The 26,537-nt window shown below is 35.1% G+C and overlaps 1 long non-coding RNA gene across 1 annotated transcript in view; it reads right to left on the bottom strand.

Moving 5' to 3' along the window:
- LOC309665752 overlaps positions 1 to 26,537 on the bottom strand; it is a 280,938-nt gene that overhangs the window by 112,098 nt on the left and 142,303 nt on the right. The window lies entirely within an intron of this gene.

The raw sequence follows: 26,537 nt of genomic DNA, 5'->3' as shown, positions 1-26,537 counted from the left end.
GAGCACGATCACCCAAGCTGCCTCTGCACCAGGACCCCTAATCAATCTCCCTCTCAAGTTAAAGGAGGTATTTCAAGAGACTCTCATCTCTGTACACCCACAGTCCAGGCACCCATTCTGCTACCTTGTTGGCTGGAGCTGGCCGTAAGAGACAGGAAGAACCACCCTATCAGAAAATTTTTAAGAGAAAGGAAACAATAGCTCTATAAATACAATTCCTGTGTTTTTTCCTTCATAGTACTTAACTCAATCATTATCATATAGTTATGTGCGTTGTTCTTTATTTAAATTCTATCTCTTCCACTAAACTTCTATTAAATGAGATACGTAACTGTGTTTCTCTTGATCACTGCTGAATGCCTAGCCCAAGGTTTGGTGTAAAGTACAATTACAAAGAATATTGTTAAATGGGTAAATGAATAAACTAAATGTCAAATATTTTTAAAGTGAATACTGCTGAATAGGCAGTAAAGTAACTGAAGGTTTTCTCACCTTTGACTTTTTTTTTTTTTTTTTTTTTTTTTTACTGTTGCTGACTTTAACTAGCACAAGGGTTTTAAACAAAAGACTGAAGTCAGGGACTCTGTAGATACAGTTATAGTGCAATGTATAAAAAGAAGTCAATTAAGGAAGGATATTAAGTAAGGAGAATTTTATTCTATAGACGTTCTTCAAAAAGTAGTTTGTCCAGAACTGGATTGTGCAATGGCTGGGATATGTGTCCCCCACCACCAACAAAATTCATTTGTTGAAATCTAACCCCCAGTGTGATAGTATTCAAGGTGGGGCCTTTGGGAAGTAATTAGGTCTGAGGGTAGAGCCCTCAGGAATGGGATTAGTGCCCTTATAAAGGGGCCCTAGTGAGCTTTCTAGACCCTTCGCCATGTGAGAATACAATGAGAGGCTGGTTGTCTGCAACCTGGAAAAGGGTCTCACCAGAACCCGACCTTACTGGCACCCTGATCTCCAACTTCCAGCCTTCAGAACTATAAGAAATAAATTTCTGTTGTTTATAAGCCACCCAGTCTATGGTATAAAACAGTTTGAACTAAGAGCATTCACAATATTATCTTGGTTTAATAAGTGTTTGCTTCTTAAACTAAATTACAGGTCTTTCTCTCTTTGTTTCTCTAGTTATATTTTTTTATATCTTGGTGTTTTTACATTAAATGCTTAGACAGATAGTCAGACATTTTCCTAGTCCAACTTTTGGTTAATATTTTAAAATTTTTCTACCCACTTTTACATACACCTCCTGCAAACATACTATTAGATACTTTGAAAGTGCTATGTCATTTATTTTGACATAACTACAGATCAAACTTTTAATTAATGAAAAGCAGAGATCCTCATAATAAATTGTAACTCATTTTAACTCAGAACAAACATAGGATTTCTGCTTTTGGATATCTTTAATTGGAACATCTGAATGTCTCTTCATTAGGGATGAATGCCAGCATGCTATTATACAGTATTTTTTTTAATGTTAAGGCTCTATTGCTAGATATGGGGAAATATTTATATTAACTCCCTTTGGGGGATTCTAAACAGAGTACTCTGTCATTTACTTTCTTAGAATCATAGTTGAATAAGATTACAATATTTCGTGAAAAAAAGTTTCAAAAGATATTTGCCCCATAAGGAAATTGTTGATAATTTTTTTTCCATGAAGTATTCAAAAGAACATCCTATGTATGAAAATTCTTAAACACAGATAATTCTTGATAGTTATTATTTGTTAAGTTCCAACATAAACAATGTCCATAATAACAATGTCCACCTTGCTTCAAGAAGACAGTGCTCTTAAAATTTCAGATGAACATATAGAAGCTATTTGTTTATGTTTGGAATGCTTTGCCTCTAAAATACAGGTTTTGAGCTGGAGTCGTCCTCCACACAATTCCCTTGAACTCTTATTATACGGATCAGTGGCCACCTTGGTTTGGTTAACTCAATAATCAATAATGGTCGCAAACTAGAAAGCCTTGTGATTTCAGGGAAATGATTATATTCTATGGAGACTGAAGAAAGATGGAAGGTTTTTTAGTAGTTTCTCAAACAGAAAATCCAAAAAGAACCTCTCTCTATGGTTTTTCAAAATTTCTACTTTAAATTCTGTTTTCAGAAGATGAAGAGCAACTAGACTCAGATTAGAATTTTGCAGTCAAATGTTTTCTGTTTGAGATAGCAACAAAAACTCTGTGTGAAGTCACAAAAATACTGACGGTCACAGTTTTTGTGTTCCTAGTCTTCCAGATAGGGTTTGAGAGGGAAGAGAAAATGAAAGAGTTTTTAAAAAGCCCAGAAGGAAATGATGGTGATAATTAGCAAGTCAATATTTACCTTAATTTTCATAGTAGTGATAGCATTACACAAACTACTTCTGACCTTCACTAATTTAAAATAGGTATCTTGTAATAATTTGTAGTTTTTATACATACAAAATATTTTGTACAATTCCTAAAATATATTTTGATAAATAGGACATATTGTTGAAATATCAATATTTATGCCAAAGTCAATATAATCACACACAAACTTCTATTTAAATGAATTTATACTTCCCCAAATAATCCAATAACTGAAAAATGCATACTCTAATCTTATCCTACACAGTGTCAAAGAAAAATTGCACTGGATGTAGTTAAACAGACAAGGAAGACTTTATTCAAGTGTATTGCAGTAGAGGTCAAGACTATGGCAAAGGGGAGAGAGAGACTGAAATCTACTCCTCTAAAACGAAAGTGGGGTGAGCTAGTGGAAAAGTACTGCAGGACGTTTGTGGGGAGGTTGTCAATGTGATTAGGCCAACTGTATGTGCTAACTGACTCTAGAAATTAAGCTCCTACCCTCCCACATAGACTTGGAGAGAGAGGTTCTATCTAGCATTGATGATTACTTTTCAGAATGACTGCTCCTTGAGAAAGACACTCCTGGGTTCTAAAACTGGCAAGAGGCTGGGAGAAGATTTACATCTTAAAGGAACAAAGAAATAATTTACAGTTGCAAGTTTCTAAAGAGTTCTAAGAAAAGGGAGGTCAAGAGCTGATAGGAAGAAACCTAGCTAAAGTTTAGTCAAGCTGAGGGGAATATTAAGGCCATCTTGGTCAATAGATAGAAAGAGGAATGTGGCAAAACAGACTGCAAGCTGCAATGGCACATGAAGTAAATGTTGGTATAAACCACGGACAATTTATGGAGACTTTATATTAAAATGATGAGGTTGCTCTTGTAATTCTCTTACCAACAACTCAGTAATTCTTTATAGTGATTTCTAAAAGATGGTTTGGGTGAAACTGTTAAAAAAAAAAAGGCAGTTGGAGGTCAAACTTGACCACTATAGGTTGTATCAGTCAGAGTTCAACCAGAAAAACAAAACAAGTAGGGGATATATATTGATGAATTTATTGTAAAAAATTGCTTTATGGAATTTTGGGGGCTGACTAGGCAAGTGTGAAATCTATAGGGCATACTGTTAGGAAGGAGAGGCTAGAAAGTAAGGCATGAGTTAAAGCTGCTATACACAAGCAGTATTTCTTCTCTTTCCAGAAAATCTCAGTACTACTCTTAAGGTCTTTCAGTTGATTACAGCAGACCACCTTGATTACCTAGGATAATCCTCCCTACTTAAATTCAATTGATTATGAATGTTCATCACATCTACAAAATACCTTCACAACAACACCTAAATTAGTGTTTGATTGAACAACTGAGGACCACAGCCTAGCCAAGCTGACATAATAAACTCACCATCACATAGGTTGAATTGAGGCGTTATCAGAGAGATGTAACAAACGAATTAACATCACCAGTCAAAACAAAGTGGTTCTCCATAAGGGTCTAATTGGTTTGTGTATTTAGATAAGTTAGAATATTTCAATTAATTTTAGAATTTGAGGGGATATATGTCACATGGCTTTCATTGATTCCAGGGCTTTATTCTCTAGAAAAAAATATGAACATATATAACATTGTAATACATAACATTATGCTTAATAACACATTATAATTTTTATATGTAATTTTAAAAATATATATTTGTACAAATCTGTAGAGTAACCTAAATGTTCAGCATTTTATAATGTTCTAATATATACCTTAACTACAAAAAACTATAGTATGATATGAAAATAAAAAGCTTGTTATAAAAGTGAAGAATGAGTAGCTACTAAAGCATTATAGGAAAATGATATCCAACTTTCATTGTAGAACAGCATTCAAAACTACTGAACATTTTATAAGTGAACTAAATATAGATATTTTAATATTTACTCTTTCATAATATAAATTACTTTAATGTCATTTCTTAATCATATTACAAATTTTTCAAAAGATTGACTAAAATATGACCATTTTCATGATTTTATATTTATTTTGTGTACTGTTTTTCCAGTATGCATTTAAGACTTTGAGATGTAAAAATATGGTTGAATTGAGATTCTCTTTTACTTTTACATATGTCTTTAAATGTAAGAACTAAAAATCATTATTAGAATAAAGATAACGAGAAAGAAAATTAATGTCTGTGTCCAAGAATTGCTCTTCTTTCTCTCAGTCTATATTACTGCAATATACAGTAAGTCCCTACATACAAATGAGTTCCGTTCCAAATTTGTTCGTAAGTCCAACAAAGTTAGGCTAGGTACCCAGCTAATACAATCAGCTATATAGTACTGTACTATAATAGGTTTATAATACTTTTCACACAAATAATACATAAAAAACAAACAAACACAAAAAATAAAGAAAACGTTTTTAATCTTACAGTACAGTACCTTGGAAAGTACAGTAGTACAGTACAACAGCTGGCATACAGGAGCTGGCATCGAGTGAACAGGCAAGAAGAGTTACTGACTGGAGGAGGGAGAGGAGGTGGGAGATGGTAGAGCTGAAGGATCGTCAGCAATAGGAGACGGAGGGCAAGCTGCAATTTCACTCATGCCTGACATTGATGGCATGGGTTCTGGTTGCTGGATTCAATTCTATCTACCCTCTTGAAAAAACAATCCAGTGATGTCTGGGTAGTAGCATGTTCACATCTTCGGAAGTTCGCAACTTGAATGTTCCTATGTAAGGGACTTACTGTGATCCCCAAGACTCATAAACGCACGTTCAGCACTGACACCAGTGACTAGCTATTAACGAAAAAAACACTGAGATGTTATTTAATCAAATGCCCTTAGCGTGCAACAAGTGTTATCCTGCATCTCCCGGCCTTTAATGCCTGCTTCAGTGTTCTTATCCAACTCATTCTAAAACTGAATATTTTATGTTAGGTTTTAGTGAATCCTAGTCTTTCCTATTCTTGCCTAGATGTGAAAATTGCCATTTGCCATGAGTTAAGGTTAAAGTAGTCACATTTCTGATAAACAGAATCGGCTCTTCTGTTAAGCTCCTTGCAGTTCATTTCCATTTTATATTCTTTACTCCAGAGCATTGCTAACCCCCTAGATGTGCATGGGGCAGGAGGAGAGAGGTGTGGAAAGCAACACACACACACATACACAATCCCACCCATACTTAAGAGAATAATAATAGGCTCCTGTGACTCTGGAGACAGGGTGAGAAAAAGAGTAGGTTTGCATAAAATACAAGCAGTCATGAAGAGGACGACAGGGATAGCTGTGAAGCTGAGGCTGCATTCATTCTGATGTGCTAACTCATTGGAAAGTTGCCAGTGAAAACTAGGAAATTCATCTGAATCACTTTAAACCTCTCAGAGGAAATGTGCTATAAAAATTCAAGACAGTGTTGCCATTATTAAAGCTATTATTGCTAACATTTCTCACTATGAACACAAAGTCAGAAAAGGAAAAAAGGCTGGTAAAGAAATCAGACAGATAATGGGGAGGAAGGCTGACAATTATTATTCAGATAGGTAATGAATTTGGTAATGTCTAACCTACATAGTACAATGGGTCTGTTACAATCTTTCTTAGATTGTGAGAAGTAACAAGTTTCAATATAAATGTGGGTATTTAAAAGAAATGACTACCTCAAAGTCTTAGATATTAAGTTTAGCTCTCATAACATCTGTGCGACAGCATTCTATTGATAAGTTTGGGCTGCCATAACAAAATACCATAGACTGGGTGGCTTAAACAACAGCAATTTATTTCTCACAGTTCTGGAGACTGGGAAGTCCAAGATCAAGATGCCTGAAAGGCAGGTTTCATTCTAAGGTCCCTTCTCTTGGCTTCTAGGGGGCTACCATCTCCCTGTGTGCTCTCATGACCTCTCCTTTTATTCAAGGAAAGACAAAGCAAGCTCTCTAGTGTCCCTTCTTATAAGGGCACTTATTCCGTCATGAGGACCCCACTTTCATGACCTAACTTAATCCTAATTACCTCTCAAAGGCCCCATCTCTACCATCACACTGGGGCTTAGAGTTTCAACACAAGTATTTGAGGGGAACACAAACATTCAGACCATGACAATTATTATATGTATAGTCTCCATTTAAAGAGAGCTTTAAAAGGGTGCTTTATTCTGAGTGTATAAGCAAGTACAATATTTAAAAATAAAAAGAGAATCCTATGTATTTATCTACCATACCCCACTAGAGTCATAGTGTTTAGTAGATGCTCTTCTTACTATTAAACAAAACCTGTAGATATATAAAAGTCAAGAAATCAAATGTTTTGTTAAAAGACTTCATTTTGAACATCTACTTGAGGATACTTTATAGGGAAATAAAATATTTTATAAGTACAAACATACATGATGACAATATGAAGATAGGAAAGACTGGGGAAGAAAAATAGTCACATTGGAGTAATTAAGTCACCAGGTTTACACAGGTAAAAATCCCTGTTCAATAGCTACCTAAGCAGAATTTACTTATCTGCCATCAGGCCCAGCCTTTACAAACAATCAGATGACAAACAAAAGCAGTCTAAAGAGGAGAGGAAAAAAAAATCACTGGTAACTAAGGACTCTGTTTTTGGTTAACAATTTGGGGAGTTTAAGTCACCAACTTGCCTATTCACCTTTCTTCCCCTAGCAAAACATTTTCTAGTTACAAAATGAATAAAAGCTACATTATCACTCATCCATAGTAAATTTCTATTTCTAGGTCACTTTAAGCAGAATGTGCTCGCCCATCAAGGCACACTTTGAAAAGCCTTGTCAAAAATACTAAGAGAGGCAGTGAATCAAGTGAAAAGAAAATATGGAATCATATAGAGCTAGATACAAATTCTACCTCAACCATTTACTATATTGGAATCCTTGGGTAAATATGTATTCTTTCTTATTATGGAAGAATATTTGCATTATTACTTCATTGTATTATCTAACACCACAGAAATACAAAGGATCCTAAGAGACTACTATGAATAATTATATGCCAACAAATTGGATAACCTAGAAGAAATGGAAATTCCTAGAAACATACAACCTATCAAGACTAAATCAGGAAGAAATAGAAAATCTGAACAGTTCAATAATGAATAAGGAGATTTAATCAGTAATCAAAAACCTCTTAACAAACTAAAGTCCAGGACCAGATGGCTTCACTGGTGATTTTATCAAACATCTAATAAAGAATAATACCAATCTTTCTCAAACTCTTCCGAAAAATGAAAAGGAAAGAACACTTCCAAACTCATTTTACAGGCCAAAATTACCCTGATACCAAAGCCAAAAAAGGACACTAAAAAAATAAAATTACAAGTCAATATCCCTTGTGAACATAGATGTAAGAATTCTCAACAAAATGCTAGCAAGCAGAATTTAATGGCACAGTAAAAGGATCCTATACCACAATCAAGTGGGATTTATCCCTGTAATGCAAGGATAGTTCAACCTAGGCAAATCAATCATTGTGATATACCACATTAACAAAATAAAATATAAAAATCTTTATGATCATCTCAATAGATGCAGAAAAAGCATTTGACAAAATTCAAAATCCTTTCATGATAAAAACTCTCAACAAATTAGGTATACAAAGAATATATCTCAACATAATAAAGGCCATAAATGACAGCCTACAGCTAACATCATACTCAATGCTGAAAGCTTTTCCACCAATATCAGGAACAAGACAAGGGTGCCTACCCTTGCCACTTCTATTCAGCATAGTGCTGGAAGTCCTAGCCAGAGCAATTAGAGAAGAAAAATAAAAGGCATTCAAATCAAAAAGGAGGAAATGAAATTGTCTCTTTGCAGATAACACGAATATATTTTTTTTCATACTTCCCTAAGGACACCAGCAAAAAATTGTTAAAACTAGTAAATGAATTCAGTAAAGTTGCAGGACACACGATCAACATAAAAAATCAGTTGTGTTTTTATACACTAACAAGTTACTCAAAAAGAAATTAAGAAAACAATCCCATTTACAGCAGCATCAAAAACAACTAAATACTTATGAAAAAATTTAACCAAGGATGTAAAAGATCTTTACACTGAAAACTATAAAATACTGATTAAAGAAATTGAAGAAGACACAAATAAATGGAAAGATATCCCATGTCTATGCACTGGGAGAATTAACATTGTTAAAATGCTCATACTACACAAAGTGATTTACAGATTCAGTGTAATTCTATCAAAATTGCAATGGCATTTTGCACAGAAATAGAAAAAATAATCCTAAAATGCATTTGGAATCACAAAAGATTCCAAATGGCCAAAGCAATCTTGAAAACGAAGAAGAAAGTTGGAGGCATCACACATCCTGATTTCAAACTATATTACAAAGCTATAGTAGTCAAAATAGTTTGGCACTGGCATAAAAATAGACATACAGGGCTTCCCTGGTGGCGCAATGGTTAAGAATCCGCCTGCCAATTCCGGAGACACGGGTTCGAGCCCTGGTCCGGGAAGAACCCATGTGCCGTGGAGCAACTAAGCCCATGAGCCCTAGAGCCCGTGCTCTGCTGAGCCCTACAGCCCATGCTCTGCAACAAGAGAAGCCACCGCAATGAGAAGCCCGTGCGCCACGGCCACAACAAGAGAAAGCCCGTGAGCAGCAATGAAGATCCAACGCAGCCAAAAATAAATAAATGTATTAAAAAAAAAAAAAAAGACATACAAACCAAGAGAACAGAATTGATAACCCAGAAATAAACCCATGCATATAGAGTCAATCTTTGACAAGAGTTCCAACAATATGCAATGGGGAAAGGATAGCCTATTCAATAAACGGTGTTAGGAAAACTAAATATCCACATGCAAAAGATTATAAATGAATCTTTATCTTATACCATACATGAAAATTAACTCAAAATGGATTAAAGACTTAATATAAGACCTGAAATTGTTAAAGTCCTAGATGAAAACACAGGGAAAAAAGTTCCTTGATATTAGTCTTTACAATGATTTCTTGGATATGACACCAAAAACCCAGGCAAAAAAAGCACAAATAAACAAGTGGGACTACATCAAACTTAAAAGCTCCTGCACAGTAAAGGAAACAATCAACAAAATGAAAAAGTAACCTGCAGAATGGGAGAAAATACTAGCAAGCCATATATCTGGTAAGAAGCACTATCCAAAATATACAAAGAACTCACACAACTCAATAGCAAACAAAACAAAACAAACAACAACAACAAAAAAACAGATTTTTTAAATGGGCAGAGAACCTGAATAGACATTTTTCCAAAGAAAGCATACAAATGGTCAACAGACTATGAAAATGTGCTCAACATCATAAATCATCAGAAAAACTCAAATCAAAACCATAATGAGGTATGACCTCACATCTGTTAGGATGGCTATTATCAAAAAGACAAATGATACATATGCTGGTGAAGGTACGAAGAACAGGGAACATCTGTGCACTGTTGGTAGAAATGTAAATTGGTACAGCCAGTAAGCAAAAGAGTATGGTGGGTTCTCAGAAAATTGAAAAAGAACTACATATGATGCAGCAATCCCACTTCCAGGTGTACCTTGAAAGGATATAAAATGACTATCTCGAAGAGATATCTACAATCCCATATTCATTGCAGTATTATTCACAGTAACCAAGATGTGGAAACAACCTAAAAATCCACTGGCAGATGAATGGATAAAGAAAATGCAGTATACACACACACACACACACACACACACACACACACACACACACACACACACACAGGAATATTATTCAGCGCTAAAAAAGGAGGAAATCTTGCCATTTGAGATAACATGGATGACCTAGAGGGCACTGTACTAAGTGAAATAAATCAGACAGAGAAAGACAAATACCATATGATCTCACTTACATGTAGAATCTAAAACAAAACGAAACAAAAACAAAAAAAGAAGAACTCACAGATACAGAGAGTACGTTGGTTGTTGCCATAGGCAGAGGGTGGGAGGTAGGTGATATGGGTGAAGGGGGTCAAAAGGTACAAACCTAAAGCTATAAAATAAATAAGTCATAAGATGTAATGTAGAGTATAGTGACTATAGTAAATAATACTGCATTGCGTATTTGAAAGTTGCTAAGAGAGCAAATCTTAAAAGTTCTCATGACAAGAAAAAAATTGTAATTACGTGTGGTGATGGATTGAGGGATGTTAACTAGACTTATTGTGGTGATCATTTCACAGTTCATACAAATATTTAATCACTATGTTGTACACCTGAAAACTAATATAATATTATATGTCAGTTATATCTCAATTTTTTTTAAAAAAAGGAAATCCTGCCATTTGTGACTACACAGATAAAAATGGAGAACGTTATGCTAAGCAAAATAAGCCAGGCAAAGAAAGACAAATGATTCATGATCTCACTTACTTGTAGAACCTGTAAAAAAAAGTTTCAACTCATAGTGACAGAGAGTAGAATAGAGGTTACCAGAGGTTGGGGAGTTAGGGGCAGGGAGAGGCAGGTAGGGGGAAAGCAGAGCTAATGGTGGAAGAGTACAAACTTTCAGTTACAAGATGAATAAATTCTGGAAACCTAATGTACAGCATACTGACTACAGTTATATTATAGTTAATATAGTTAATTATAATATAGTTAATTATAATGTATTGTATACCTGAAATTTGCTAAGAGAGTCAATATACACAAACACAAAATGTAACTCTGTGAGGCGATGCATATGTTTATCAGCTTGATTGTGGTACCATTTCACAATGTATACATATATCAAAACATCACATTGTACAACCTAAATATATACAATTTTTATTTCTCAAGCATACCTCAATAAAGCTGGAAAAATAAACTAATTAATTAATTTTAAAATTACTCTATTATATTCCTATTTTTTAAAAAGGTATTTAAGCTCTAAACACAAAACATCTCTGATAACATTGCCCTTTTCCATCTCCCCCACCACTCTCTGCTGTTAACACCTTCTCATTTTAGACATTATGTCCTCTGGGACACCTGTCCAGGTGCCCATGTCTGGGTTCAGTCACTCTTCTCTCTCCTTCTACTTCTTCATACTTTGCTTTATCAACCAATTATTTATTTGTGCATATTTCCATTAGACTGTAAACTCTCTATGTCTTCTTCACCATACTAGGCACTTAACAATTATTTGTTGAATGAATAAACAAAGAAATTATTTCATATTTCAGAATGTCTCTTTGGAACCTTCAAAATACAGATTTTCTACTATACACTCAGTTTGCAACCTTCTCTCTCCTTTAATCTTTTATGTAACTAAGCTAGCTAATTTATTGCTTATTATTTCATTGAATTGTCTTACTTTTTTCAATATGTTCTATCAAAATACACTGTCCTTTTTAAAACTAGACATTGAATATTAGGGAACCAGGTAAAATTATGATAATAAATTACTTGATGGTTTCAGGTAGATGGAATAATCATCTGGATTGTGAGTGGAAGTTCAACTCCTATTGTCCATGCCTAAAATAGACTACCTGACTCAGGCTTATAAGACAGAAAATCAATCCCATAAAGTTATTTTGATGGTCAGTTCTAAATTAGATCAGCTGTTTAGAAAAAGGATTGTTTGGCAATTCCTTTGACAGAATTAATATTTTAATAAATAACTGAATGTTCTAGAAATAAGGGACAAGAAACTCAGTCCTCATCTAAAAGACCCAGAATGACTAAGTCACATAAAGAGTAACGGCAAAGTTATACTTCAGGACTTATGACCTTCAATTCAATTTTCTTTCTATATCAATATCAAATCAATAGTTAACATGAGTTGTTATACTAATTCAGTCTCCTGTCTACCAAATCCATTATCTAACTGCTTCTTTCATGTTTCTGTTATAATGGATTTATACCAATACAAATTCCTCTGTGGAAGGAAACATATCCTACTTTGTCCCCTAGTCTCTAGCTGTGTAGGCTCATAATAAACTCTTTGATAATGAGAGAATGAGAAAACTACATCTATCTCTTTTATCTACCCATCCCCTACCAAACCAGGAACAGGCAAGCCTTCTTATCACAGGGGGAATGTGCGAACAACTTATTCAGAAATCTGTTCTTCTGAAAAGCAAATGAATCTTCCAGAGAATCCTACTTCACTCCACTCTTCAGCACCCATCGCTCACAACCCAAGTGTGAACCACTGCCCCCCCCACCACCACCACTTGCCCTAATCAGGGAGCCATTTTCATTTTCATCCAGATCAAACCAACATGAGAAATTTTCTGGGTCATTATTCCCTGGGTGAAAAATTCAGTTTTAAAAAAAGCCACAGAGCTATGTGTACATTTGTACAATTTGTCTTATGTACCTAGTTAAAAGTTCACACATTACCTGAGCAAATATTAGAATGTTATATTAAATACTGTTAAGCTCTTGGTTTTTTTGTATTTTGACATATTCACCACTCTTCCAAAGTTTATATTATCTGCAAATTTGATGGGTATGTCACAAATGTCTGCATCAAAGTAACTGACGATAATGTTGAACAGAAAAAGAAACCTTAATTTATGTTCCATAAACTTGCAAGGACAGGTGTAGCTCACTAAGGGTAAGAGGCAGAATTCATCTGTCACTGCTCAAAGAAGATACCGATTTTTTTTTTCAAAAACCAATAAAACCCTGCTTTTTCTATAAAGAATATATTTCATTAATGCAAGTTAATTAAAAATTTCTTATCAGCCTAAATGTTGTAATATTACAATTCTATACTATTTAAAGCATTCAGTGATATTTTCTTTTTTTTGAATTTTATTTTATTTTTTATACACTAGGTTCTTATTAGTTATCCATTTTATGCATATTAGTGTATATATGTCAATCCCAATCTCCCAATTCATCACACCACCAGCACCCACTCCACCACGTTCCCCACTTGGTGTCCATACGTTTGTTCTCTACATCTGTGTCTCTATTTCTGCCCTGCAAACCAGTTCATCTGTACCATTTTTCTAGGTTCCACATATATGCGTTAATATACAATATTTGTTTTTCTCTTTCTGACTTACTTCACTCTGTATGACAGTCTCTAGATCCATCCACATCTCTACAAATGACCCAATTTCGTTCATTTTTATGGCTGAGTAATAGTCCATTGTATATATGTACCACTACTTCTTTATCCATTCATCTGTCGATGGGCACTTAGGTTGCTTCCATGACCTGGCTGGCTATTGTAAATAGTGCTGCAATGAACATTGCGTGCATGTGTCTTTCTGAATTATGGTTTTTTCTGGGTATATGCCCAGTAGTGGGATTGCTGGGTCCTATGGTAATTCTATTTTTAGTTTTCTAAGGAACCTCCATACTGTTCACCATAGTGGCTGTATCCATTTACAATCCCACCAATATACAAGAGGGTTCCCTTTTCTCCACACCCTCTCCAGCATTTATTGTTTGTAGATTTTCTTACGATGCCCATTCTAACTGGTGTGAAGTGATACCTCATTGTAGTTTTGATTTGCATTTCTCTAATAATTAGTGATGTTGAGCAGCTTTTCATGTGCTTCTTGGCCATCTGTATGTGTTCTTTGGAGAAATGTCTATTTAGGTCTTCTGCCCATTTTTTGATTGGGTTCTTTCTTTCTTTAATATTGAGCTGAATGAGCTGTTTATATATTTTGGAGATTAACCTTTTGTCCGTTGATTCATTTGCAAATATTTTCTCCCATTCTGAGGGTTGTCTTTTCGTCTTGTTTGTCGTTTCCTTTGTTGTGCAAAAGCTTTGAAGTTTCATTAGGTCCCATTTGTTTATTTTTGTTTTTATTTCCATTACTCTAGGAGGTGGATCAAAAAAGATCTTGCTGTGATTTATGTTAAAGAGTGTTCTTCCTATGTTTTCCTCTAAGAGTTTTCCTCCAAGAGTGTCCAGTCTCACATTTAGGTCTCTAAGCCATTTACAGTTTATTTTTGTGTATGGTGTTAGGGAGTGTTCTAATTTCATTCATTAACATATAGCTGTCCAGTTTTCCCAGGACCACTTATTGAAGAGACTGTCTTTTCTCCATTGTATATCCTTGCCTCCTTTGCCAAAGATTAGTTGACCACGGGTGCGTGGGTTTACCTCTGGACTTTCTATCCTGTTCCATTGACCTGTATTTCTGTTTTTGTGCCAGTACCATACTGTCTTGATTACTGTAGCTTTGTAGTATAGTCTGAAGTCAGGGAGTCTGATTCCTCCAGCTCCGTTTTTTTCCCTCAAGACTTCTTTGGCTATTCGGGGTCTTTTGTGTCTCCATACAAATTTTAAGATTTTTTGTTCTAGTTCTGTAAAAAAAGGCCATTGGTAATTTGATAGGTATTGCATTGAATCTGTAGATTGCTTTGGGTAGTAGAGTCATTTTCACAATATTGATTCTTCCAATCCAAGAACATGGTATATCTCTCCATCTGTTGGTTTCATCTTTAATTTCTTTCAACAGTGTCTTATAGTTCTCTGCATACAGGTCTTTTGTCTCCCTAGGTAGGTTTATTCCTAGGTATTTTATTCTTTTTCTTGTGATGATAAATGGGAGTGTTTCCTTAATTTCTCTTTCAGATTTTTCATCATTAGTGTATAGGAATGAAAGAGATTTCTGTGCATTCATTTTGTATCCCGCAAATTTACCAAATTCATTGATTAGCTCTAGTAGTTTTCTGGTGGCATCTTTAGTGTTCTCTATGTATAGTATCATGTCATTTGCAAACAGTGACAGTTTTACTTCTTCTTTTCCAATGTGTATTCCTTTTATTTCTTTTTCTTCTCTGATTGCCGTGACTAGGACTTCCAAAACTATGTTGAACACTGTGGCGAGAGTGGACATCCTTGTCTTGTTCCTGATCTTAGAGTAAATGCTTTCACTTTTTCACCATTGAGAATGATGTTTGCTGTGGGTTTGTCATATATGGCCTTTATTATATTGCGGTAGGATCCCTCTATGCCCACTTTCAGGAGAGTTTTTATCATAAATGGGTATTGAATTTTGGCAAAAGCTTTCCCTGCATCTATTGAGACGATCATATCGTTTTTATTCTTCAATTTGTTAATATGGTGTATCACATTGATCGATATGCATATATTGAAGAATCCTTGCATCCCTGGGATAAATCCCACTTGGTCATGGTGTATGATCCTTTTAATGTGTTGCTGGATTCTGCTTGCTAGTATTTTGTTGAGGATTTTTGCATCTATATTCATCAGTGATATTGGTCTATAATTTTCTTTTTTTGTACTATCTTTGTCTGGTTTTGGTATCAGGGTGATGGTGGCCTCATAGAATGAGTTTGGGAGTGTTCCTTCTTCTGCAATTTTTTGGAAGAGTTTTAAAATGTTTAAAATGTTTTAAAAATTCACCTGTGAAGCCATCTGGTCCTGGACTTTTGTTTGTTGGAAGATTTTTAATCACAGTTTCAATTTCATTACTTGTGATTGGTCTGTTCATATTTTCTGTTTCTTCCTGGTTCAGTCTTGGAAGGTTATACCTTTCTAAGAATTTGTCCATTTTTTCCAGGTTGTCCATTTTATTGGCATAGTGTTGCTTGCAGTAGTCTCTTAGGATGCTTTGTATTTCTACGGTGCCAGTTGTAACTTCTCCTTTTTCATTTCTAATTTTATTGATTTGAGTCCTCTCCCTCCTTTTCTTGAGGAGTCTGGCTAATGGTTTATCAATTTTGTTTATCTTTTCAAAGAACCAGCTTTTAGTTTTACTGATCTTTGCTATTGTTTTCTTTGTTTCTGTTTCATTTATTTCTGCTCTGATCTTTATGATTTCTTTCCTTCTACTAACTTTGGGTTTTGTTTGTTCTTCTTTCTCTAGTTCCCTTAGGTGTAAGGTTAGAGTGTTTATTTGAGATTTTTCTTGTCTCTTGAGGTAGGCTTGTATTGCTATAAACTTCCCTCTTAGAACTGCTTTTGCTACATCCCATAGGTTTTGGATTGTCGTGTTTTTGTTGTCATTTGTCTCTAGGTATTTTTTGATTTCCTCTTTGATTCCTTCAGTGATCACTTGGTTATTTAGTAACATATTGTTTAGCCTCCATGTGCTTGTGTTTTTTACATTATTTTCCTTGTAATTAATATCTAATCTAATAGCGTTGTGGTCAGAAAACATGCTTGATATGATTTCAATTTTCTTACATTTACTGAGGCTTGATTTGTGACCCAAGATGTGATCTATCCTGGAGAATGTTCCGTGCACACTTGAGAAGAAAGTGTAATCTGCTGTTTTTGGATGGAATGTCCTATAAATATCAATTAAATCTATGTCATTTATTGTGTCATTTAAAGCTTGTGTTTCCTTATTAATTTTCTGTTTGGATGATCTGTCCATTGGTGTAAGTGAGGTGTTAAAGCCCCCACTCTTATTGTGTTACTGTCGATTTCCTCTTTTATATGTTAGCAGTTGCCTTACGTATTCAGGTGCTCCCATGTTGGATGCATATATATTTATAATTGTTATATCTTCTTCTTGGATTGATCCCCTGATCATTATGTAGTGTCCTTCCTTGTCTCTTGTAATATTCTTTATCTTAAAGTCTATTTTATCTGATATGAGTATTGTTACTCCAGCTTTCTTTTGATATCCATTTGCATGGAATATCTTTTTCCATGCCCTCACTTTCAGTCTGTATGTGTCCCTAGGTCTGAATTGGTCTCTTGTAGACAGCATATGTATGGGTCTTGTTTTTGTATCCATTCAGCCAGTCTGTGTCTTTTGGTTGGAGCATTTAATCCATTCACATTTAAGGTAATTATCGATATGTATGTTCCTATGACCATTTTCTGAATTGTTTTGGGTTTGTTTTTGTAGGTCCTTTTCTTCTCTTGTGTTTCCCACTTAGAGAAGTTCCTTTAGCATTTGTTGTAGAGCTGGTTTGGTGGTGCTGAATTCTCTTAGCTTTTGCTTGTCTGTAAAGCTTTTGGTTTCTCCGTACCTGAATGATATCCCTGCCGGGTAGAGTAATCTGGATTGTAGGTTCTTCCCTTTCATCACTTTAAATATGTCATGCCACTCCCTTCTGGCTTGTAGAGTTTCTGCTGCGAAATCAGCTGTTAACCTTATGGGAGTTCCCTTGTATGTTATTTGTCGTTTTTCCCTTGTTGCTTTCAATAATTTTTCTTTGCCTTTAATTTTTGCCAATTTGATTACTATGTGTCTCGGCGTGTTTCTCCTTGGGTTTTTCATTCCTGGGACTCTCTGCGCTTCCCGGACTTGGGTGGCTATTTCCTTTTCCATGTTAGGGAAGTTTTTGACTATAATCTCTTCAAATATTTTCTCTGGTCCTTTCTCTCTCTCTTCTCCTTCTGGGACCCCTATAATGTGAATGTTGTTGTGTTTAATGTTGTCCCAGAGGTCTCTTAGGCTGCCTTCATTTCTTTTCATTCTTTTTTCTTTAGTCTGTTCCGCAGCAGTGAATTCCACCATTTTGCCTTCCAGGTCACTTATCTGTTCTTCTGTCTCAGTTATTCTGCTATTGATTCCTTCTACTGCAGTTTTCATTTCAGTTATTGTGTTGTTCATCTCTGTTTGTTTGTTCTTTAAATCTTCTAGGTGTTTGTTGTTTAATTCTTCTAGGTTTTTGTTAAACATTTCTTGCATCTTCTCAATCTTTGCCTCCATTCTTTCCTGAGCTCCTGGGTCATCTTCATTATCATTATTCTGAATTCTTTTTCTAGAAGGTTGCCTATCTCCACTTCATTTAGTTGTTTTTCTGGGGTTTTATCTTGTTCCTTCATCTGGTACATAGCCCTCTGCCTTTTCATCTTGTCTGTCTTTCTGTGAATGTGGTTTTTGTTCCACAGGCTGCAGTATTGTAGTTCTTGCTTCTGCTGTCTGCCCTCTGGTGGATGAGGCTATCTAAGAGGCTTGTGCCAGTTTCCTGATGGGAGGACTGGTGGTGGGTAGAGCTGGCTGCTGCTCTGGTGGGCAGAGCTCAGTAAAACGTTAATCTGTTTGTCTGCTGATGGGTGGGCCTGGGTTCCCTCCCTGTTGGTTGTTTAGCCTGAGGCGACCCAACACTGGAGCCTACCCTGGCTCTTTGGTGGGGCTAATGGTGGACTCTGGGAAGGCTCACACCAAGGAGTACTTCCCAGAACATCTGCTGCCAGTGTCCTTGTCCTCACAGTGAGACACATCCACGCCCTGCCTCTGCAGGAGACCCTCCAACACTAGGCAGGTAGGTCTGCTTCAGTCTCCTATGGGGTCACTGTTCCTTTCCTGGGTCCTGATGCGCACACTACTTTGTGTGTCCCCTCCACGAGTGGAGTCTCTGTTTCCCCCAGTCCTGTCGAAGTCCTGCAGTCATATCCCGCTAGCCTTCAAAATCTGATTCTCTAGGAATTCCTCCTCCCATTGCCGGACCCCTAGGTTGGGGCTCAGATCCTTCACTGCAGTAGGTGGACTTCTGTGGTATAAATGTTCTCCAGTTTGTGAGTCACCCACCCAGCAGTTATGGGATTTGATTTTATTGTGATTGCGCCCCTCCTACCATCTCATTGTGGCTCATTTGTCTTTGGATGTGGGGTATCTTTTTTGGTGAGCTCCAGTGTCTTCCTGTTGATGACTGTTCAGCAGTTAGTTGTGATTCTGGTTCTCTCGCAAGAGGGAGTGAGAGCACGTCCTTCTATTCCGCCATCTTGAACCAATCTCACATTCAGTGTTATTTTCAATCAGACCTTCAATAAAATATATACCTGACACTTCCTTCAAAGACAGCACATGGAAATTCTGAAAGCTGCCTGCAAACCTGCGGTTGAGGATTTCCAGACCTCTGGAGCCTGAGTGCTCAAAATATCAGACTTCTCAGGGCAATCTCCATGCTAAATCAGAGATTACCAGGAACAGGGCCCTACTCATTTCAGAATATCAATAGTGTTTTTTATGCTGTTTTTTTCCTGTGAACAAATATGTATTACCTTCTTACTGTGTACTAAGTACTGTTGTCACTTAGAATATATATAAATTTTAAAAACATATCACCTATCTTCAAGGTTATCTCAATGTAGTTAGAAAGATAGAAGGACATGTAAATAAACAAATGCAATAAAGACAGTATTGTACATATAAGTATCCACATGGTATCAGAAATATACAAGGGGAAAAGGTATCAATTCTGCCAGAAAATATCAGAAAAGTATGTATAGAGTCAGAAACACTTTAATCAAGTTGTAAATAATAATAGCAATGAGAACAGCAGCAAGGCAGGTGAAATGTACTATGCTTGTCTCACTAATCCTCTTGACATCCTATATGATAGGTACTATTATTATCCCAACTTTACAAATTAGAAACTGAGGAACAGTGCGATTAATTAACATTAACCCATAGCTAGTAAACAACGGAGCTGAGACTTGAACCCAGGGTTTTCTGACTCCAGAGCAGACATCCTTAAATATTGCAGTATCAGAGATATTTCAGATGACACACATGCTGTTAGGAGAGGGAAACTCAGGGAAAGAGACCTAAAGAGAGAGAGAGAGAGAAATTAAATACAATAATTTCTCTGGGTAAGTGGTAATATCCCTAACAGAAAACGGAATATGAGAAGGGAAGCAAAGATGTAGTGAAGATAAGAAAGATGATGTGCCAGGTTTTGACCATACTGAATTTTAGTGTCTGTGAGATATCCAGGGGCAGTGCCTAGGAGTCAGAGGATGTATGAGTCAGAGTTTAGGAGACACGCTGAGCTCAGGCATGGGGTTTATTCCCTAGGTCATAGATGTGTCGCACCTACATGCACATTTTAAATATAAAGGTGGTTAAAACTATGCTTCCAAGAAGAATGTATAGTATGAGAAGAGAGGCAACAATAGGGATCTGAGAAATATCATTATTTACACTAAAATAGAATAGTAGTTTAAAATCCCCTTTTATGAGCTCTCACAATCTCTGTGTACTTTTTCTTTATAATATTATCAATGGTGCAAATTTACAATTGTTGACAACTTATTTTAATAATTTCTTATACTCAATGAGTCAAGCCCCCTGGGCTTAGGGGTTAGCTTTTGCTAACCACTCATTGTATTTCAAGCACTTAGCATGATGCCAGCACATGATAGGTGCTCAATACTGAATAAATAAGCGAGGAAAGGAAACAGATAAACTCATTAGAAATGTGGAAAGAGAGGCATGATAGAGTGCTGTCAAGAGATTCCAAGGTTTCTAGAATAGAATATACAGTTAGAATAGAAATGAATCTTTGAAAACCATTTGGCATCCTCACTATAACACAAGAAGAAGCACTATAACAAGAGAGCAGAAAGCCCTAAGAGGGCAATAACCTAGATGAAACTGAAAAAGAACTGAGTAAAATAAGAGAGAATTAAAATAAATCTAAAAATACAACGCAGGATCAACATGTCTATTGGAAGCAATAAATGGAAGAATAGACACTGCATAAACCTGTTACTGAAATATATAGGGCAAACTTGAGAAGCTTTATCAAAAATATAGAGGAAAAGGAAAGGCATTAAAGCTATGCAAATACTAAGAATAAAAAATGGACACTCAACATAACAATCATGGATATCCTTTAAAATAAGCAAAACAATTAAACAGAAGCAACATCAAAATTATAATTGATGAAAACTTTTCTGAATTAAGAAAAATGAATATGCAAATAGATGTGGCTCACCACATCTAAATAAAATCTTAGAAAGGTATTCTACATGCAAACACTCCTGAGTAAATTCTTGAGTTACCAACAGAAATAAAAATCCTCTGATAATCCAGAAATTTCCTTTCAATAGAAATGTAAACACTATTCTTAAAATAAAATAAACATAGTGAATAATGCATACATTAATAATGATAAATTGTATCCAAACTCTAGTTTTTAATCAACTAGACATGTTGTGAGGAAAAGAGAAGAGGAGAGGGTTTCAGATGCAACTTCAAAATGTTTAATAAAATTCTTTATCTCACTTTCAGGGGACTTCAAAGATCCTATTTCATTCCTGACTTTGATAACTAGATAAATATAGCTTCAAAGAACTGCCCCCCTCCGTGTCCCAATCAATTCCAAAAAGCAGAAACTGCACAGTTCACATTTTCTAACGCAATCCACTAAGGCTTGAAACCTTTTTTTTTAAATGTCTAACGGAGAAAAATTAAATCTTGGTAACTGAAAATACTCTTAACATTCTCCTAAATAACCACTGATTCAAAGCAAATCTATAATGAGAGACTACTTGAAAAATAATAAAAATGGGGCCATAATATCAAAACCTGTGATTGATTTCCAGGTCTGATTTCAGATATAAATTCAAAGTTTTCAATGCTTTTTCAGCATTATTTATTATATTAAAAATTGAAACAGCATAACAAAAATAAGGCAATAGTTATTATTCAAATATTAAAACATATTTTTAAATATTTTTAAATGGCATAGAAAAAAGTTCACAAAATAATATAATGTGTAAAATGTAGTATCCAAAACTAAGTATATTACCACATGTGGTTAAATGAGAGGTGACATGCAATAATAACTTCTCTGAAAATTCAGAGAGAAATAGAAAGTAAAGGAATAGAGAAATAACTGCATAAATATATCTGAGAAAAGCAAAGTTTTTGACCAAATATACTTTCTATATGTCAAATCATTTTTTTAAAAGTTCAGATCTGGCTGATGTATATTTTAAACGTCTTACCCTCAATACAATTTTCTAAACAAGCATATAAAATTTTCAGTACTCAGTGTGTTGATATTATTTTCTTTTCAATATGCTAAAATTAATCTACTATGATTGTGACCAATCTTAGGAAAAATCATACATCTAATCTCTATGGAGTTGTAACAGAGACAAATGATTTGATCTCCATGGACATAGATGTCATTGCATATTCTAAAGATAAGTTTTAAGAACAAGAACTGAAAATGGATAGACCATATTAGGTCAAGTCTCATTATAACTATCTCTAAAAAACCTATAAGACAAAACTGAAAGTTAATAGTAGTAAGTGAGTAAACAGAGAAATCGGATTTTCTAATGAAATAGAATTCTGCAGTTCATATCACTTATGGCAATTATTTCACTTCAACCTGGTAGAAAGTCTTCAGTAGCCAACAAATTCGATATGAAAATTGGTGTTATTTAACAAAGAATCCAGAATTCACAGTAACACTAGCTTTTAAAATTAATACCAGGCATTGAGTATTAAGGTCAATGTCAGCACACATCTATTCAAAGTTGCGAGCTAAGTCAGTTTTACCAGAGATCTGTGCCAATAGCACACTTTGTGCCTGCCCAGGATTTTATTTTTTGTTTTAATTTTTACTGAAATATAGTTGATTCACAATGTTGTGAGAATTTCAGCAAAATAATTCAATAAACATATATATATGTTTATTTCTCCCTTCAATAAGAGCAGAATCATTACTGCCAAGTACATTAAGGTATAGTAAGGCATACATAAAGCAGAAGGTAATTATAGAGTATTGTGAAAGTTCATAATTTGCAACCCTCAAAAGGGAGGGGATATCTGTATATGTATGGTTGATTCATTTTGTTGTGCAGTGGAGGCTAACACAACATTGTAAAGCAACCATACTCCAATAAAAATTAATTTAAAAAAAGAGTATATGTAGATTTTAGCAATCAAAGTAGATAAATATTACTTTTGGAATATTTACATGAAACTTCACAAAGAATCAGCCTGTGAATAAAAGCTTCAAAACAATGAATTTTTTGTTCACTGGCATTATCTCTCCTTTTCCAGTCATTATAGGAAATGTCCTTACAAGAAGTGACAAGAAAAGGACCATCACATTTTTATAGTAGCAGATAAAATTCACTACTAATATTGGTTTCCTCTCCCCTCTGTGCATGGTAGGCAGAATAACAGCCATACAAAGAATGCATGTCTAACCGTAAATATGTTAAGTTACACAGCAAAGTGGGAACGAAGGTTGCAAATGGAGTCAAATTTGCTAATCGGCTGACCTCAAAATGGGGAGATTATCCTGGATTGTCTGAGTGGGATTATCACAAGGGTCCTTATAAGTGAAATAGGGAGGCAGGAAAGTCAGTTAGACTATTGAAGATGCTACACTGCTGGCTTTAAAAATGGATTGGAAACCACGAGCCAAAGAATGCAGGCAGCCACCCAAAGCATATAAGGCGAGGAAGCAGATTCACTCCTAGAGCCTCCAGAAGGCACTCAACACCCCATCATCTTGAGTTTAACCCAGTGAGACCTGTGTCAGACTTCTGACCTCCACAGAATTGTGATATAATAAATTTGTGTTGTTTAAGTCACTGTTTGTAGTAATTTGAAGCAATTCTTACACTGAAGGAGGATACGAATAAAAATCCTAAGGAAAATAGCTGCAGAAGAAGTTTGCCTTCTCCTCAAATGGTAACCATGAGAAAAGAAAGGTGTTTCTTGGAGTTATGGCTATTTGGGAAAATTAAATAAATTTATAATTTTATGTGAGAACATGTACTTTAAAAGGAAAATTACACTTTAATTATCAGTCTATGTATTGTCAAGGCAAAGGCTTATTTATCTAAGGTTAAACTTCACATAGACAGTTAACACTTATACATAACAAATGAATTTCAAGTTTCAGGTACTTTCAATTTAATTGTTACTCTGAATGTTTTAAAATTTTATCATTTTGTAAGCTTCTATATGAAAATGTTCCATTTTTACTTTCCCTCTATATTTTCATGTCTTCTCCAATGGCTTCTCTTGTGTCTTTGCTCCCATATCGTCACTCGGAGTGACATGAAAATATAGAGGGAAGTTAATTTGTTATTTACACAAATTAACTTCTCTCATATTTTTGGTCTTCCCTTTCTTCTTCATACTTCCTGCACACATTTCCTTGATCCTGTATCTTTATGCCTCCCCTTTGACATCAAACGTGGTTCTGAGTTACAACCAACCAACCAACCAACAAATAAACAAATTTTGGCCAATTTAAAGAGAAACAATTTACTAAAAATGTATTATCAGAGATAATACCAAGTGCTGGTGAGAGTGTAGTGCAACTCTCCTTGCAGGGCTGATGGAAATATTAATTGGTAACATCATTCTGGCAAATTGTTTAGAAATGTATTTGTGGGCTATGAAGGGAAAAAACACCTAAACCATGCTGAAAAGCTACTCCTATGAAGACACCTCTATCACTGGCCCAGGGTACAGACAACAGAACCTACACCTTCATGACATTTCCCAGGCACCTGAATGATCGTTTCTCTTGCCAAGGGTTTTCTCAAGAGGAAAAAAAAAAGGTCAATAAAAGAGGTCTGTCCATTTGGTGATAAATTGCCTTGAGTTCCATATGGATGTTTGCATTTAAAAGGTAATGGTTTTAAATGGCAATTACAAGGATTGATATGAGTTCTTAATAGGCAGAAAGGTAGTCAGATATGTTTAAATAATTTACAAATTTATATCGCAAGTCATGGGGGAAAAATAATCTTACTTAAAACTGGCAAAAAAAAAATGGCAAAAATGAACCTACCTAGGAACTACTGTAGGCTTAAAGCATCATACTGGCTGTATGACTATGACATCAGCTACTAATGTTTAAATGTCATTTAAAAATGAATTGCTATGGTTTTTAACAAAAGACCTCTGTTTTGCCTTGTTTTATTTTTACTCCACTTATTCATCAATCATTACCGAGAGCCGGCTGTGTAACAAGCACTCTGCTAAGCACTAATAATAGACAGAAGCACAATGCCTCTAACTTCAAGAATTCTTATTCCGGTTAAGTAAAAAATGTTATGAGACATTGTAATTATTATCTCATATTTTACTAAATTAACAAGGCTGACCAGCTAGTTTGGAGACAGAGAGATCCAATCAACTTGCTTATTCAAGAATTTGCGGTACAATATATGGATTATCTATATAGGTTATCTCTCCTCCATTTTAGTCCTGCTGCTTAATATTTCACTTTTTACTACTCAATAACATGCTCATGAGAAAATGGGCTAGGAAAATTAAAAGAGGTTAGCTAAATTATTCTTCAACTGATAGATTAGGAAGAAAGACTCGCACGTTTAACTGATAAATATATATGTATAAAATCCTTTTGTATGTATATCCATAAGAAAAAAATAATAGCCCAAAAGAAATATAAATAAAAGATATAAACTGATAATTCACAGAAGAAAAGATGTTCAGCCTTATTATAGTAAAGAGATGTAACTTTAAACAGTAAGATGCCATGTTTCACCTGTTGCACTGATAACATTTTTCAAACTTGATAATGTCTAGATGGTAAGACTATGACCAAAACAAGGTCTCATATACTACTGTAGGAACAAACAATTTAGATAATGTTTTAGGAAGAGAAGTGGCAATATTTAGCAAAAATTTAAATGCATATATTTTTCGCTCAGTAATTCTACTTTTAGAAATCCATCCTACTTACACCATCTCTCAGAACAAGAGGCTGTTCATTTAGCTTTGTTTCTAATAACAAAACTGGAAACAATCTGAATTATCATTTTTTAAAAAGGGGAATGGCTAAATAAAACATTTCACATACCATATAATACTGTGTAGTGATTTAAAGTAATGAGACTAAGCTTGTGTGCTGACATGGAATGATATCCCTTATATAGCTTTAAATAAATGGAAAGCAAGTTGCAAATGATGTTCTATATGATTCCATTTTTTTGGAAAAAAAAAAAAGCTAACAAGCCTATATGTGCATGTGCTTATGTGTTTATGCTTAGAATAAGTCTAGAAGGATATTTATGAACCACTAAGGTAGACTCTCTATGAAGAATGAGATTGTAGCACGAGAAGGGAGGAACAGCACATGTGTACATCATTTGATTGTCACTAATGCCTATAACTTTAAAACTTCTTTATATTTTAACCACTCTTTTCTTCTCCATTAGCAGAGGAGGAAAAATTTTTTAAATTTAGATAAGAAGCTGAAACCACAGGGTAAAAAGTACTTGCCATAATCTTCAGGTTCTGTATCTGCATTGATGCATATATGGGAAGCCTCTGCCCTAAAATCCCATGCTTTGACACCTGAAGCAGAGAGAGATGCTACCTGTGAATACTGTTGTTTGCTGCTGTGGTTGTTTTGTTGTTCCTTTTGCACTCTGGGGGAGATGTATGGCATTTCTCAACCTGGTCACTACAAGTTGGTTAACAACACTACCACACTGCCCTCCTGGGGGGTGCAATATGGCAGACAGGCAGGTAGGAAAACTAGAAGAAAAA

This window comes from Balaenoptera physalus (assembly GCF_965194825.1).
Source record: "Balaenoptera physalus genome assembly, chromosome: 8".
Taxonomy (NCBI): domain Eukaryota; kingdom Metazoa; phylum Chordata; class Mammalia; order Artiodactyla; family Balaenopteridae; genus Balaenoptera; species Balaenoptera physalus.
Note: the sequence above shows the minus strand (reverse complement) of the source record. Positions and strands in the feature narration are given on the sequence as shown.